Here is a 15,759-nt window from a genome sequence, read left to right as displayed (position 1 = left end):
GAAACCCAGATGATGTTCCGGAGTCCTGGTTTTGGTCTGACCTAGCCCATGCCCTTGAGGCCATTTGGGAGTGAACCAGTGGATGTAAGGTCTCTCTCTCTGTCCCTCTCTCCCTCCCTCTTAGTCTTTCTCTGTCACTCTGCCTTTCAAGTAAATAAAATTAATCCTTTTTTTAGAAAAAATAAGAAGCTGATAAATGAAAGAGGTAGAATAGTATTCTCTATGTAGAACCAAACAAAATGCAGTGGCACTTATTGTGGCATTTATTAAAGTCTAGGCCAGATGATCTCTTAATGAGATGTGGAGATTGGGATTTTGGCTTCTGCCTGCTGAGTTTTGCCTGTCTCCAAAACGTATAGTCAGTTTTGTGAGCTTATTTTTTTTAAAGATTTACTTACTTATTTGGAAGACAGAGTTACAGAGAGAGAAAGAGCGAGAGCGAGAGCGAGAGTGAGCTTCCATCTGCTGGTTCACTGCCCAAATGGCCACAAATGGCCAGAGCTGGGCTTGTCCAAAGCCAGGAGCTAGGAGCTTTTCTGGGTCTTCAACATGGGTGCAGGGGCCCAGGCACGTGGGGCATCTTCTGCTGCTTTCCCAGGCACATTAGCAGGGAGCTGGATTGGAAGTGGAGTAGCCGGGACTCGAACCGTCGCCCATATGGGATGTCCCATACTGCACGTGGTGGTTTTACTCACTACTCCAGAATGTCAGCCCTTGTGAGCTCATTTCTCACATTTGTCATTCTTGATGTTTTTGCCTCTAGTATGTATTACTTCGTTGCGTCTTGTCAAACATTCTAATTTCTTTTACTTAAAGAATAGTTAATCCACATGCTGTATTAAGAGTCAGTATTTTCTATTTTGAAAATGTACTCTTGAGTGGAATAAAGAGGTAAAGGGTGAGGGAAGTTGTACATGTTGGGAACTGATAAGTGATGGCAAGTAACCTAAGGTATCTGATATAGATCAATGTATCAACTGGCCTCCTCTAATCATAAATGGAGTGATACACTCTTAAAGGCTCCAGCTTGAAGGCAATTGAGAAGTGAGCAGAGAAGAGCTATATCATTTTAAGTCCTTTTGCTTCCCAGTCTTCTGTATATCTCACCAAGGCAAAATGCTACATATATCTGGCAGTTTATTTTTTAAAGCATTCTTTGCTAGCTTGCTTGCAGAATCAGCCTGGTGGGTATGAAGCCAATTTTTACATAGTTTTTCTGGTATATGTGGTACAAGAGCCAGAAATTTTTTTTGTAGTCTGGATCTAACTACTTTCTGAAATGTCTTCCCTTGAAAGATCTAACTTAGCACTCTTATGGAGCTATATGAACACTTGAGCAGAACTATGTCTTTTTTGAGCAACATTAACATTGATGAAAAATGCACATTGGGCAATTAGATTGCAACTAATCAAGAGCACCACTTCAGTATATTATGAAAGATTTATAAATAGTGCATTGGATATGGAGATCATTTGTAATAATATGATACTCTATTATCATTACAAGGTCACCTTGTTGATCTTTGTCAAGGGTGACAATGATGTTATTGACATACATTTTAAAAAGTACATTGTTGTCTTTTGTCTTGATTTACTAGTAGATATTTTAAAGTGTTTGCTCTTACTACTGAAGTTTCTCTTCAAATATAAAATTAACAGGTTTGGGGGTTATATAATTGATAAAGAGAGTTATAAGGTTATTTGTCAATCATAACATATTGAAATATTAAAATCTAGTTTTATTTTTCCATTTTCTTTTGCTTTAACTTAAAACATATAAATTTTACCTAAAACATATAATTTTACTTATATGTATAAGTAATGTATGTTAATTATAGAAAACTCAGAAAATACACATGCCCAGAATAAAATAATATATATTTTACATACACATATTTTTTCTAAGTGGAACTCACATTGTAATTACTTTACAATGTGCTTCTTTCATTTATTAACATTTTTGCGAACATATTTCTATGTCAATAGAACATGTTTTATACACACACACACACACACACACAGAGTGTTTGTAAAGAGAAATTTATAGTCCACCTTCCCCTAACTCTTCCAGGGTATAACTTGTAATAGCAAATTAAATCCTTAGGTAGAAATTATATGATATGTATGACAATTAACATTTCCTAATTGTTCCCATATCATACTTAATGGCTGTATAATAATCATATGGTTGTCCCATGATTTATTTAACCAGACTTCTACTTTGAATATTTAGAAAAATTACAATATTTATAATCATAAAAACCATGAAAAAAATTGTACATGCTCATTTGTATACATTCCTGATAACTTCTTCATTAAGTATATATATGTAGAATTACTGGATCAAAGGTTGTGCATATTTTTAAGAGTTCTGGTACCTACTGGCATGTTGTCCTCCATAAAGATTGTACCAATTTACATTACAGTTCAAGGATTTTTGTAAAACTCATATATTAAATATCCATGTGACTTTATATTGAGCTGTATATTAATCACAGGAAGAAGTTTATATCTCAAATGGAGTAAATTAGTGGAGATCAGTATATAATGGCACAGCTCCTGCCCTATAACCAAGCATGGCTCTGGAAGATATTTTTCAGTTATTTTTAAACTACTGAATAAAGAATTCCATGTACAACACTGGAGGAAAGATCGAATCAAAAGTGAGAGGACATAGATTCTTTTTTTTTTTTTTTTTGACAGGCAGAGTGGACAGTGAGAGAGAGAGACAGAGAGAAAGGTCTTCCCTTGCCATTGGTTCACCCTCCAATGGCCGCCGCGGCCGGTGCACCGCGCTGATCTGAAGCCAGGAGCCAGGTACTTATCCTGGTCTCCCATGGGGTGCAGGGCCCAAGCACTTGGGCCATCCTCCACTGCATTCCCTGGCCACAGCAGAGAGCTGGCCTGGAAGAGGGGCAACCGGGACAGAATCCGGCGCCCCGACCGGGACTAGAATCCGGTATGCCGGCGCCGCAAGGCAGAGGATTAGCCTAGTGAGCCGCCGCGCTGGCCAGGACATAGATTCTAATCCTGACTTTGCCACTAATCATATATGTTACTGTGCTAACGATTTAGCCTCTCCGAATCTAAGTGTCTTGGATCTTAGAACAAAGATGTTTTGAGAACTAAATCAATGTGTGTATGTATGAAAGTTTTCTGTAAACTGTAAAGGGCTATCTTATTTGAAACTGCAATTACTATAAATTGCTTACAATGGTGAAAACTTGAAACAGTAGGTGTTTCATCTCTAAATGAGTAGTATGTTGAATGAATACATTATTAGACTGGAAAGTCTTTGTGGAGTATTGAGAATTCCATATTCCTCCAGGTAAACTCTTCTATAATTACTAAATTCTTGGGCATTGTGGTGAGTGTGTTAAGCTGCTGCTTGAGACACCCACATCCCGTAACAGAATGACTGGTTCGAGTCCTAGCTACTTCGTGCTTCCAATCCAGATTCCTGTTAATGACCCTGAGAGGCAGCCGATGATGGCCCAAGTATTTGGGTTTCTGCCACCCACTTGAGAGACCTGGATGGAGTTTCTATCTCCTGCTGTCAGCCTGGTCCATCCCTGGCTGTTGCCTGCATTTGGGGAGTGAACCAGCAGATGGAAACTGTCTCTTTCTCTGTCTCTACCTCTCTCTCTGTTACTCTGCCTTTCAAATAAGAAAATAACTGGTAGAAAATACATTTTATATTAGCAATATAGTTCATAAAATTATTTGAATTTTCATTGAGATCCTTTAAAAAAAAACCCAACCCCTTACCCCTCATGAATTGCAAACTGAATTGTCTTATATTTACAAACCCCATCCCCACCCCACTTTATCTGATTTTTTATCTCATAGGAGTGGCTTGGGCTTGTTTGTACATATATTTGAAGGATAATTTGACCTAATTTGTTCACAGGAATTACAAGGGTGACCTTTATTCAGCTGTCTCCTTTTTGATTCCCATAACTTCTGGATCTATCAAGGTATGTGCATTCTACACTGAAATTTCTTTTGGAAATTGAACACATGTCTACATAATGTGAAAAGAACAGAATGTTCCAATAATATAACTAGTTGAGTGCTATGTAAATGAAAAGCATTGTTTCAAACTTTTTAAAATCTATTTGTACAGTATATAGATAAGCTTGTGTCTTTACCCCATAACTATTGGAGAGCCTTAGAGAAACCATATATGCAGGCTGTCCCTACATGCATGAGTAATACTGTGACCTCTTCCACACACACCTACTGAAACCAGAAGACTCCTTGACTAATGGGAACATCTGCAGAAGTACAAAGGAATGGCAGTGAGGGTATTTGCAAAGCTATGTAGTACTTCTTAGCAACCATAAACAAATATATCATTTCTTCATATAAATGGCACATTATTTCCACTCAGAAATTTTTACTGTCAAAGTAAATATTTACTTCCTCATATGAATGTTTTGAAACTTTAGGAAAGTCTTAGATCAAATATTTGTATTGAGTTGGTATTGCATTTATTTATAGCTTTCCATTCTTCTTTCTTTCATCTATTCATCTGTATGCCCAATAAATAGTTCTTGAATGTAGTAGTCAACTTTTCACTACTACTACTATAATACCTGTGATTAGGCACTTTTGAGGGAAGAAGATTTATTTCGGCTCATGGTTTATTTTAGCTCACAGTCCAAGATTGGGTGACCCATTGGTCTGGCATCTGATAAAGGCAGTGGATAGTGAAATGTCGGCAGAATAAGGATCACATAGCAAGACAGGAAGCATGCTTGTTTTCTCTGCCCATGTGTCTCTTATAAAACCACCATGATTTGATCATAAAGCTTCCACCTTAACAACCCAATCCAATTGAATCACTTTCCAAGGTCCTGTCTTCATTTTAAGTAGATTAATTTCTATCCTTAATCCATTAAGGATACTGTAGGGGCAAATCTTCCAACATATAGGTCTCTGGGGGACACCCAAGCTATTTCCAAACCATGACACGGAGCAACTCCCAGGTGAAAGTTATTGTGCCTTTTGTGCTGGTAAATGTGCCGATGTAGATAGAATTCAGCAGGAATATCGTCAGTCCACTGTTAGAATATATGAGAAAATGTAACAAGTTAAGGAATCTCCTTTATTGGTCTCAATTCTTATTAAAATATCAGTCAGTGTTCAGTTTTTAGTAACTAGAGAACAGAAAGCATTGATTTTTCCTTTTGTACCTATATCTGTCAGTGATATACATCATTACTCAAATATGTATTCTCATTCCAAGTTGTAAAAAAGTCAAAAGGATGATGTAAATTTATGGTAAGTCTTTGGCATCACTTTATGCTTGCTTTATAGTACATAAAAAAGGAAGTGCATATCTAAAGAAATTCCTCAAATCTTAGATATTTGCATTGCCCTTTGAACAATACAATAAAAATACCTCATCAAGGGTTTCATTAAATGGGTTACAATTAATTGATATTAGTCTGTACTGGGAATTTCAAATGAGTGTGTCAATTTTTACGATACTACAAGTATTTCTATTTGTAATTCTTCCAAAGGTACTGTTTATGAGTAAATGACATTGCCAAAATGTTCAGATCTCTATAGGAAAAACAAGTAAGACCATAAAATAAAATGGAAGATTAAAAAAATAAACTTACTGAGGAAGGAAGTCAAGATTGTAACATATAGTGTCATTTGTGAAAATAATTTTCTTAATTTGGGAATTGGGCATCTGCAAATTGTGTGATATTAACTTAAAGATGTTTTTCATACTAAGAAAGTTTAAATGTGTGAAAACGTTAGTCTTACGAAGCAAATGTGAATGAATAGAGTAGAGGGGAAAAACTGCCGGATAGGCACCCAAAATGCACACATAAAAATTGATACTAAATATTTTAAAAAATTCAAAAAGTAGCAAGTTTTCCTACTTTACAGGGACAACGTGGCATAGTAGAAAAACCCTTGTCTGTTAATCTGAAAACCTAGGCTCTATACCCAGTCTTGTATTAGTAATATGTTCCTCCTCAGGTCACTTCTCTCTGGTTTTCTCATATCTTTAATAAAAATTTTAGTGGATAGTTTTAACTTTGTTCCTACTCAAACATTCTATGGGTCTTTGAAAGTTAAGAACTCTTCTCAAGAATTCAATATAGAATCAGGATTGATGATTAAACTGAAAGACTCACTAGTTGTTAAAATGATTGCCGCGGCCGGCACCACGGCTCACTAGGCTAATCCTCCGCCTTGTGGTGCCGGCACACCGCGTTCTAGTCCCGGTCGGGGCGCCGGATTCTGTCCCAGTTGCCCCTCTTCCAGGCCAGCTCTCTGCTGTGGCCCGGGAGTGCAGTGGAGGATGGCCCAAGTGCTTGGGCCCTGCACCTGCATGGGAGACCAGGAGAAGCACCTGGCTCCTGGCTTCAGATCAGCGTGGTGCGCTGGCCGCAGCAGCCATTGGGGGGTGAACCAACGGCAAAGGAAGACCTTTCTCTCTGTCTCTCTCTCTCACTATCCACTCTGCCTGTCAAAAAAATTAAATAAAATAAATGATTGCTGCTTGTTTACATGATTTAGTCAGTTGGTAATAGACCATTTATTTTTCTTTGGCTTAAAGCCGGTGTGCATCCTAACACCAGTACCCCTGACTCACCCACCCAGCACACACCAGTGCTGGCATTACACTAAACAGATTCAAGTAGAAGTTTAGTTAGTAGTCTCAAGTTGTCCTCCTTAATAAAAATGCTTAACTTTGAGATGCTGCCATGCTGCTCCTCTGTCAGACTCTTGATGTTCAGGAAACTACTTTTTCTGCCTCTTGCAGAGTGGTCATTCAAGGTCAAGCATCCCTCTGTACCTTAGAACCAGCCAAGTGCATAACCCAATGACTTCAGACTCCAATGCTTTCAATCTGGCACCCTTCATGAGCATTGACTCATATTAAAGCATTTAAAATATACTCTCCTTCATCTACATATCACAGCAATAATAACCTGGGTACAGGACAGTGCCTGGGAGCAAATAACCACTTGGAGTTAATGATCTGAGGGGCAGCTGAAGGACCATTGACTCTTCCTAGTCAGTCTTTCATCCCTATAAAAATGCCTATTCCTGAGGTGCCAAGCCTTCAATAATTTTTCTGTCTCACATCAGATTAAGTAGTGGCCATAAATAATAGCGTTTAATACATAATAATGAGATGTGGCAATGCAATAAAATATAAACAATTCAAGTACTATATAAAGATGGTTATTCTGATCAAACCAAAAGAAGGAGCAGTAAATGAAGTTCATGAATCATAATATTTTAGAAGTGACTTTGCCCTTATTGATTCAAAATGAAGTATAAGTAAGAATTCATATGGTTTAGGGGAGCAGTTCTCTTTCTTTTGCTATGTACTCCACTGATGAATGACCCAATTTAGAAATAATAAAAAAATGCCTGTGACATGTATTTTAAATGGGTTTTTAAATAGTGTATGTTCAGCTTTTCCCCCCCATTTTTTAGCACTAGATTCATTTTCCGAGATATGTACAGCTCTGAGCTCAGTTACAAATACAAATCTACAATGTTCTTTTACAGAAGAAGCACTTTTCTTTTATTTATTACCTTGACAAACATTAATAAGTCTCTACAATGTGCCAGGTCTGGTGCTAGGTGCTGAGGAAACAAAAATCAATAAGGAACATGTTCTTCACTCACAAGCTCATGATGGAGAGTTGGGGACTGATCTATACAGAGAAATGAAATAAGTACTGTAGATGTGGAATGTATATATCTTTCTCCTGTCATTTATTTATTTTGTAAATTAAAAAGATTCATATATGAAAAAATACCTAGTAGGGTACTCTTATATGTAGTCTAAAATAGTCCCTGATTCAAAACAGTCTATGGGCATCACTAGTTATTGTATGCAGAATGGCTCCCCCAAAGACAATCTTATCCTAATCTCTAGAATCTGTAACTATGTTGCGCTACATGGCAAAGAGTAATTAAGGTTATATATGTAATTAAAGTTGATAATCAGCTGACCTTTGTAATCAGCTGACAATTGTCCTGGTTACATTTTTTTATAGATTTATTTATTTATGTATTTATTTGAAAGTCGGAGATAGAGAGAGAAGGAGAGGCAGAGAGAGAGAGGTCTTCCATCCGCTGGTTCACTCCCCAATTGGCTGCAACCGCCGGAGCTGCGCCCATCTGAAGGCAGGAGCCATGAGCTTCTTCCGGGTCTCCCACGCGAGGGCAGGGCCCAAGGATTTGGGCCATCTTCTACTACTTTCCCAAGTCCTTGTTACCTTAAGATAGGAAGATTATCTTGGTCACCTGGGTTTGCTCATTGTAATCACAAAGATCCTTAAAGTTGGAAGAAGGTGGGGCCAGCTTTGTGGTGGAATGTAAGGGGTCAAGCCACTGTTTGCAATGCCAGCATCCCATATGGGCACTGGTTTGAGTCCTTGATACTGCACTTCAGATCTATCTCTCTGCTAATGTGACTGGAAAAGCAGCAGGATATCCATAAGAAGCTCCTTGGCTCCTGGCTTTGGTCTGGCCCAGCTCTGGCCATTGCGGCCATTTGGGGAATGAACCAACGAACCAATGAATGGAAGCTCGCTCGCTCTCTCTCTCTCTCTCTCTCTCTCTCTTTGTCCTGGCCCAGCTCTGGCCATTGCAACCATTTGGGGAATGAACCAACGAACCAATGAATGGAAGCTCTCTCTCTCTCTCTCTCTCTCTCTCTCTTATTCTGCTTTTCCAATAAATAAAATAAATCTTAAAAAAAATGGAGAAGGAAGCAAAATCAAGAGAAACAGAATGATAGCAGCATGAAGAGATTTTAGCCTGACATTTCTAGTTTTGAAAATGGATGATGGGCCATGAGCCAAGGAATGTGGAAAGCCTCTGGAAAGCTGGAAAATGTAAGGATGCAGATTCTCCTCTAGAGACTTCAGGAAGGTGGTTGGCCCTACTGACACCCAAATACTATCAAATCCATTTCAAACTTCAGAGCTCCAGAAGTTTAAGATATGTCCATGTTGTTTTATGCCACCAATTTTGCAGTAATTTATTACAGTGGCAATAGAAAACTAGTACAACACCGTCCATCCAGTACAGAAAATTTGAGAAGTCTGTAGTTGTTAGCCAGTCACAGTTGCTGAAAGATATTGTTTATGATGATCTTGGTACAAAGGCATATCTGTCTGGTGGCCGTTTTTCCTGATATTTATATCCTACCCCTTTATCAGAACTGTAGCCATTTGTGAGGTCCCTGAAAAACCTGAAAATTCACTATCCTCCTACTTCCAGATTAAGGGAGAAATTGTGCCTCTTTCCTTCTCCTTCTATGGATCATTTCTGTTCCTTCCTTCCATTGTTTTGGGCCACATCCCTTTACCTTGTTGTCTAGGATGCAAGGTTTGTGGATAGGTTTGAGAAGTAAATTATCTTTCTTCATTCATGAACAGCAAGAGTGATATAGGCACTATTGTCCCAATAAATTATTCTGATATGGGTTTTGTGACAAGCAAAAAGTTGGAAATTGAGTATAGTGTGAAACAAAAAGTTTAAAGCCAGAACTCTATTGCTCAACACCAGTCCTTAGATGTATTTTATTTGTAATCCAGAATTGTTCCTCTTCTCCATTCTCTTCTTTTCCATTCTCGTCTCCCTTTTAAAAATGCTTACTATATTGAGTATGCCCTTATACTCCTTGCTTTCCTGACTTAGGTTACCAGCCTCGCACCCGTGGTAGAGAGGTTAAGTGCATATGCTTTTGTGTTTAAGTACATAAGAACATAAAATTTTGCCATGTATTGCTTGTAGAATTTGAGCAACTATATTAATGATAATTTTTCTAAACTTGAGTCTCCTTACCTGTGAAATGGAGATTGATAATTATTCCTCATAGCTCAGATGATTGTAGAATTTATAGTGGCATTCAGATGACACTTTGCACAATACCTGGCATATAACATTGGACATGGTCAGTAAATATTAACTATTACCCCCACTATTACTATTGCCATAGTAAAGGCACAAAGTGTGGGGAGGTCAAACAGTTCCATCTGATAGGGGGTTTAGAAGTAGGTATTTGGGAGGGAGGTGCCTTTCTCTGAAGGGAGGAGAGAACTTCCACTTTGACTATGACCCTGTTGGAGTGGGATCGAAGTCGGCGAACTCGAAAGGCTTCCATAGCCTTGGCGACTCATGACTGGAGCCTAGGGCGATTGCTGACACCATAGACAAGAGTGTCGGATTGTTGGGTCTATGGCAGGAGTCACTGTGTACCTGCTTCTCATGTGGGATCTGTCCTTAGTGTGTTGTCCAATGTGAAGTAATGCTATAGCTGGTACTGAAACAGTATTTTACACTGTGTGTTTCTGTGTGGGTGCAAACTGATGAAATCTTTACTTGGTATGTGCTGAATTGATCTTCTGTATATGAAGATAATTGAGGATGAGTCTTGATGTGGATGGAATGGGAGAGGGAGCGGGAGATAGGGGTGTGAGTGGGAGGGAAATTGTGGGGGGGGAGCCATTGTAGTCCACTAACTGTACTTTGAAAATTTATATTTACTAAATAAAAATTTAAAAAAAAAGAAGTAGGTATTTGGAATGTCTTGGAGGAGGTAATGCTGGTGATATTGAAGCAAGATCTGTGAGTGTGGACTTGTAGGGAGTAAGGAATGGTAATTTGGTATTACCAGATGAACAAATGGTAGGAATGGAAAGAAATGCTAAGCAAAAGAAGTGGTGGCCTGGATATAACAAATACTCTTATCTGTTTGAGGAACTGCATGAGGGTGACATAGAAGGCAAGCATGACAAAAGTTAAAGCTAAACATGTGTGCTTGCACAGATATAGAGGGACTTCTATGTCAAGTGCCCTACTGAGGAGCATCTCCTTTTTCCTGTAGGTCAGTGGTTTTCAAATGTTGCTTGTGAAACTGGAGATTTGGTTTACTGCCTAATGAGCAATTGCAGAACCAAGTCCACCTAGTAAGACTGTTAAACACCACTTCCATAGATAAGATGGGACTAGGGAAGGATGTTAATAATCACATTTGTGATGGAGAGGGTTCACACTAGCAGTAGTATGGAGGATGGATTGGAGAAGTCAAGACTGAACTCCAGGAAATCAGAAGATTATTGCTATAGGCTAGATGAGACATGATGGTAGCCACATGCCAGCAATGAGAATATAAATAATGTGATACATTTGAACAGTGGATCTCAAACTTGAGTGCAAATCCAAATTACTTGAAAGCTTATTAATCCATAAATTGTTGGACCCTACATCTGAGTTTCTGTTTCAGTTGGTCTGAGGTAGGGGTCAAGAATTTGCATTTCTAACAAGTTCCCAGGGGATGCCGATGCTACTAGTCTGTGGTCTATACTTTGAGAACAATGGAATTGGGATGTGCTGAATGTATACAACTGAAAGGCGTGGGTCACTCATTACCTGTGGGGAGTAAAGGAAAGGTTTCTGGCTTGAAAGACTAGAAAGATGATGCTCCATTTAGCACTGCTAAGAGCAAGTTCAGCTGAACTAAAAAAAATGCTCATGACCCAGCAAGGGCAGGGAAGCTAAAAATCTTTAAGCAGATTTATGACCAGATCCTGGTCCTCTTTGTAGACAGCTTGACCCTGTACTTTTCTATTAGTTTCTCCTGCTCCCACCTTACCCCTTTGTAACCACCCTGGTGCCATTCACATTCAGAATATGAAACAAATTTGTGTGTGTGTGTGTGTGTGTGTGTGTTCAGGGCAGTGGTTAGGATAATGGGTTCCATTTTATACCTCTTGAGTTTGGAGAGCCTGTGAAACAAACAAATCAGAGTGACTGAAAAAAATATTTCATACTATAGTCTTTGTTTTTAATTTAAAGTAAGTGAATATCCTTATTTCAGTTTGTCATTAACTCATTTTTATCCAAAATTGGAATTATAAAGATATAGGTCTAAATGCAGTTAGATTGAACTATAACACTGTGACTTTCTGTATGTTTGCACTCAGACCTATAAGGATTTTTAAACTTGACCATGACTGAAATCATCCTTTTTATAGTATAGATCAGTTAATCCAAAACATTTTGATTTTTAAATTCCTCTTGAACACTCCTGTGACCTAGCTTTCTCTACATTGCTGTTTTACCAAAAAGAAAAATCAAAGTATAGTAGAATATCCGTGCTGTTAAGTAGGGGCTAGCAAGAGAGCACCATTTAGGTTGCCCTTTTTTTTTTTCTTTCTGTTTCTTTTTTTCTGGTGGCCTATTTCAATAGTAGTCAAGATTTTCACAGAAGCTACAAGCTATCTCTTAAGGCAGAGAGTAAGTACAAAAAATATCTGACAACAGGATAAAGTATCCACAGGCACTAGTGAGATGAGGAATAAAACAGGGCCTCTTAAATTTTACGGGAGCAATGGAAGAGAAACTAAGCAAAAAGAGTTAAATTGGTAGTTGATTTTGTTGAAGGGTGCAGTTGTACTGGTAAGTTGATCTTTCTTGGCACATAGTATGACCTTACAGATATGTGTGTGTATGCATATTCTAGCATATTAAAATTCTCAATTCACTTGTCAGCTTGCAGTTCCTAAAGTTATAGAATGATCTTAATAAAGAGGACATAAATATGGTAACAGTCAATTATAGCTATTCACTGCCAGAAAAACTTTCTTGAAAAGATATGTTTAACTGTGTCCTTCAGTCTCCTCAGTAGACTGCTTATGTTAGAGACTGATTGCATGTTTGCAAGTTGTAGATAGGACAGCCACTGGTACACTTCCATCTGCAAGACCCTAAATAAACCATAAGTTGCAAATTCTATTCAGTTTCTTGTAACATTTAGCTCTGATCCTTTAACAAAAATAGAAACATTGCTCAGTTGATACCTATTCCTTTGCCCTAGAAAAACTCATAGGAAAAACAACCACAAACTGAAAACAAAGCCTTAGGGTTTTGCTAAATGTTTATAGATAAGCCATGATCCAAAATGCATTCATGTTTACCAACAAAAATTCAGATGCCTAAAAAATGGGATCAGAGTTAATATAAATGGCTTTTGTGGTTTCTGGAAAATCTTTCTAAGCAGAAGTTCTTCCTTAGGAGTATTACTTCAGCCCCATGAAATTGGCAACCTGACAATTGATGCAACACTGTGCCTTTTGGGTGAGGCAAAGTCCAACTTTTTCATAGACCTCCATCTCACCTTAATAAATTTGAAATCACTATTTCTTCAACCTAACACACTCCCAAAGTATATTGAGTATCACTATATATTCTTTTTTAAAAAGGTAAAGAAAAATAAAAAACGACAGAAATTCTGAAGTAACTACAGCAGGGCAATGTAATGTGCCATGTGGCACACCTTCTGAAGTAGCAAGGGTCTTTTCTATAGAATGGATGTTAAATTGGTAACCTTCAAATACTTTCCCATTTTCACTAGATGGCTGACAAATGTCAGATGAAACAGTGCAACTTAAATGAGTTTAAATGTCTGTTTTCTGAGAACACACCATCTATCTATTTTATCACAGACTCATCTATACTACTGCATGGAAACTTAAATTTTAAAAGATGCTTTAAGTGACATGGCTGATTGTGTATAATAGATGACTGACTTTATTCTCTTCTTGTTTGTAAAATTCCTACATGGTTAAATGTGATGGGTATAATACATAGTACCTGATGTAAATCTTCAATAATAAGTTAACAAATAATATACTTTTGATGCCCTTTTTAATATATTTTTGAAGGCTTTTATTAAATGAATACAGATTTCATATGTACAGCCTTTAAAAATATAGTGTTTCTTCCCCTCATCCTCACCTTCCCACCCCCATTCCCATCCTACCTCCTACTCCCTCTCCCATTCCATTTTCCATTAAGATTCATTTTTAATTGACTTTATATACATAAGTCCAACTCTATACTAAGTAGAGATTTCAACTGTTTGCACCCACACAGAAACACAAAGTATAAAGTACAGTTTGAAGACAAGTTTTAACCTGAATTCTCATAGTACACCTCATTAAGGACCAAGGTCCAACATTGGGAGTAAGTGCATGATGACTCTCCTGTTGTTGATTTAATAATAAACACTCTTCTTTTTGACATCAGTGATCACCCAAGGCTCTTGACATGAGCTGACAAGGCTATGGAAGCCTTTTGAGTGCACAAATTCCGTCGGTTTTTAGACAGGACCATATGCAAAGTGGAAGTTCTTACCTTCCTTTAGAGGAAAGTACATCCTTCTTTTATGGCCCTTTCTTTCTACTGGGGTCTCACTCACAGAGATCCTTCATGCAGAACAGTTTTTGCCACTATGTCTTGGCTTTCCATGCCTGAAATGCTCTCATGGCGTTTTCAGTCAGATCCAAATTGATGCCCTTCTTGATGTCATTTAATTTTACTTCCTGGTTTATTCAAAAGCACCAAAATTGATAATTTATTATTTTGTTGACAGTGTGTGCACACAAAATGAAAGGTGCACTTATGCATATGGCCTCATCCAAGCTTACATCTACCTACTGTGTAGGATGTTGAGTGCCATCTGTGAGTGTTAATTTGCACCGGGCATATAGTTTTAATTGTAAAAGACTGCATGAAGTCACTATTCATGTTGTTGCTCACAGTGGCTTGGAGAGGCCGAAGAAGGAGCTCAAAGATCCTGTGGTAAATCTAAGAAAGACTTAGTTTCAATTAAGTTCACTTTCTAAGCCATTTTGTCATTTGGTAAGCACAATTATTATTCCTTCAGACAGATGAAATATTCAATAGAAACAGAAATGATGAAATCATGGTGCTATTAAAGAATGGCAAGGGAGTGGAAGGCCTGTCAGAAATAATCTGACCCCAGGAAGAAGCTGTTGGGATTGCCACAGAGAGGGACCATAGAATGCAACCTTTTTGAAAGGTTATTTCCATAAAGTCTGAGGAAATCTTGGCCTCCATTAAGATTTTTGTCCCTGAGAGCCTAAACTGTAAGTATGGTATCTGCTTTGTCTGCAGAATAAAAAAGGAGATCTTCACTTAATCATTATCCTGGGAGCTGAACATCCTGCTACATTTGAATAAAAATGCCTACTTCATTACTGATGGGAACACAGAGTTCAGTATACCAATGATTTACAGTAGAGCTTACTAACAGGGCTATCTTACAAATGAATGGAATGTTTAAAGAATAATACTGGTTGTTACTTTGTTTAGAATCAAATGAAGTACACAATACCTAGAAATTCTAAGAAATTTACCAAGTAAGTATTGACTGTTAAAAACAATAGTTCTATTATACCTTTAGCTAAAACAGAGAGTAAAGATGTAGAAAATAGAATTCTGATGTGTTGACAATACCATAAGTTTTTCCTCTACTAAAACCTCAGAAAATGATAGGAAGCATGGAATTATGAAATAACCAACCTGCAGAGAACCTTGATAAATTATTTGCTCTAGGCTTCTGCTTTGAGGTATGTGGATGTCTACAGGAAGGGTAAGCAAATCATGTCCAAGGTGTTATGAGTACAGAATCCGCCATTTAGCAAATATATACAGTATTTACCTATGTGTCAGGTAGTAGACTAAGCACTTTATAAATATTAATGTAGTGGAAATCTTGGACAGAAATGTGGGATGCCAAGGCTCTCAACAGGAAAACAGCTTTCATTCTTGCCGGCAGTCCCAGAGGATTTGTATCCAGAGTCTGGGCCTTGAACATTACAGGGTGTTGTCATATATACCCTGGAACAAACAACTTGAAGTTTCCTTTTACACATTTGATTACGCATATTTGATTGA

At 37.9% G+C, this 15,759-nt stretch overlaps 1 protein-coding gene across 7 annotated transcripts in view; it reads left to right on the top strand.

The window, feature by feature from the left end:
• The window catches only part of TENM1 (teneurin transmembrane protein 1), an 867,710-nt gene that overhangs the window by 17,176 nt on the left and 834,775 nt on the right, over positions 1 to 15,759 (top strand). For 5 of the 7 annotated variants that reach the window (XM_051827786.2, XM_051827787.2, XM_051827784.2 and 2 more), the window contains one exon: positions 3,911 to 3,977. The exons of the other annotated variants lie outside the window; for them this stretch is intronic. The gene's annotated coding sequence lies outside the window, so the exon portion shown is untranslated. The remainder of the gene's footprint in view (positions 1 to 3,910; positions 3,978 to 15,759) is intronic. 7 annotated transcript variants of the gene reach the window in all.

This window comes from Oryctolagus cuniculus, chromosome X, assembly GCF_964237555.1.
Source record: "Oryctolagus cuniculus chromosome X, mOryCun1.1, whole genome shotgun sequence".
NCBI lineage: Eukaryota > Metazoa > Chordata > Mammalia > Lagomorpha > Leporidae > Oryctolagus > Oryctolagus cuniculus.
The sequence above is the reverse complement of the archived record's forward strand: the minus strand, read 5'-3'. Positions and strand labels throughout refer to the sequence as shown.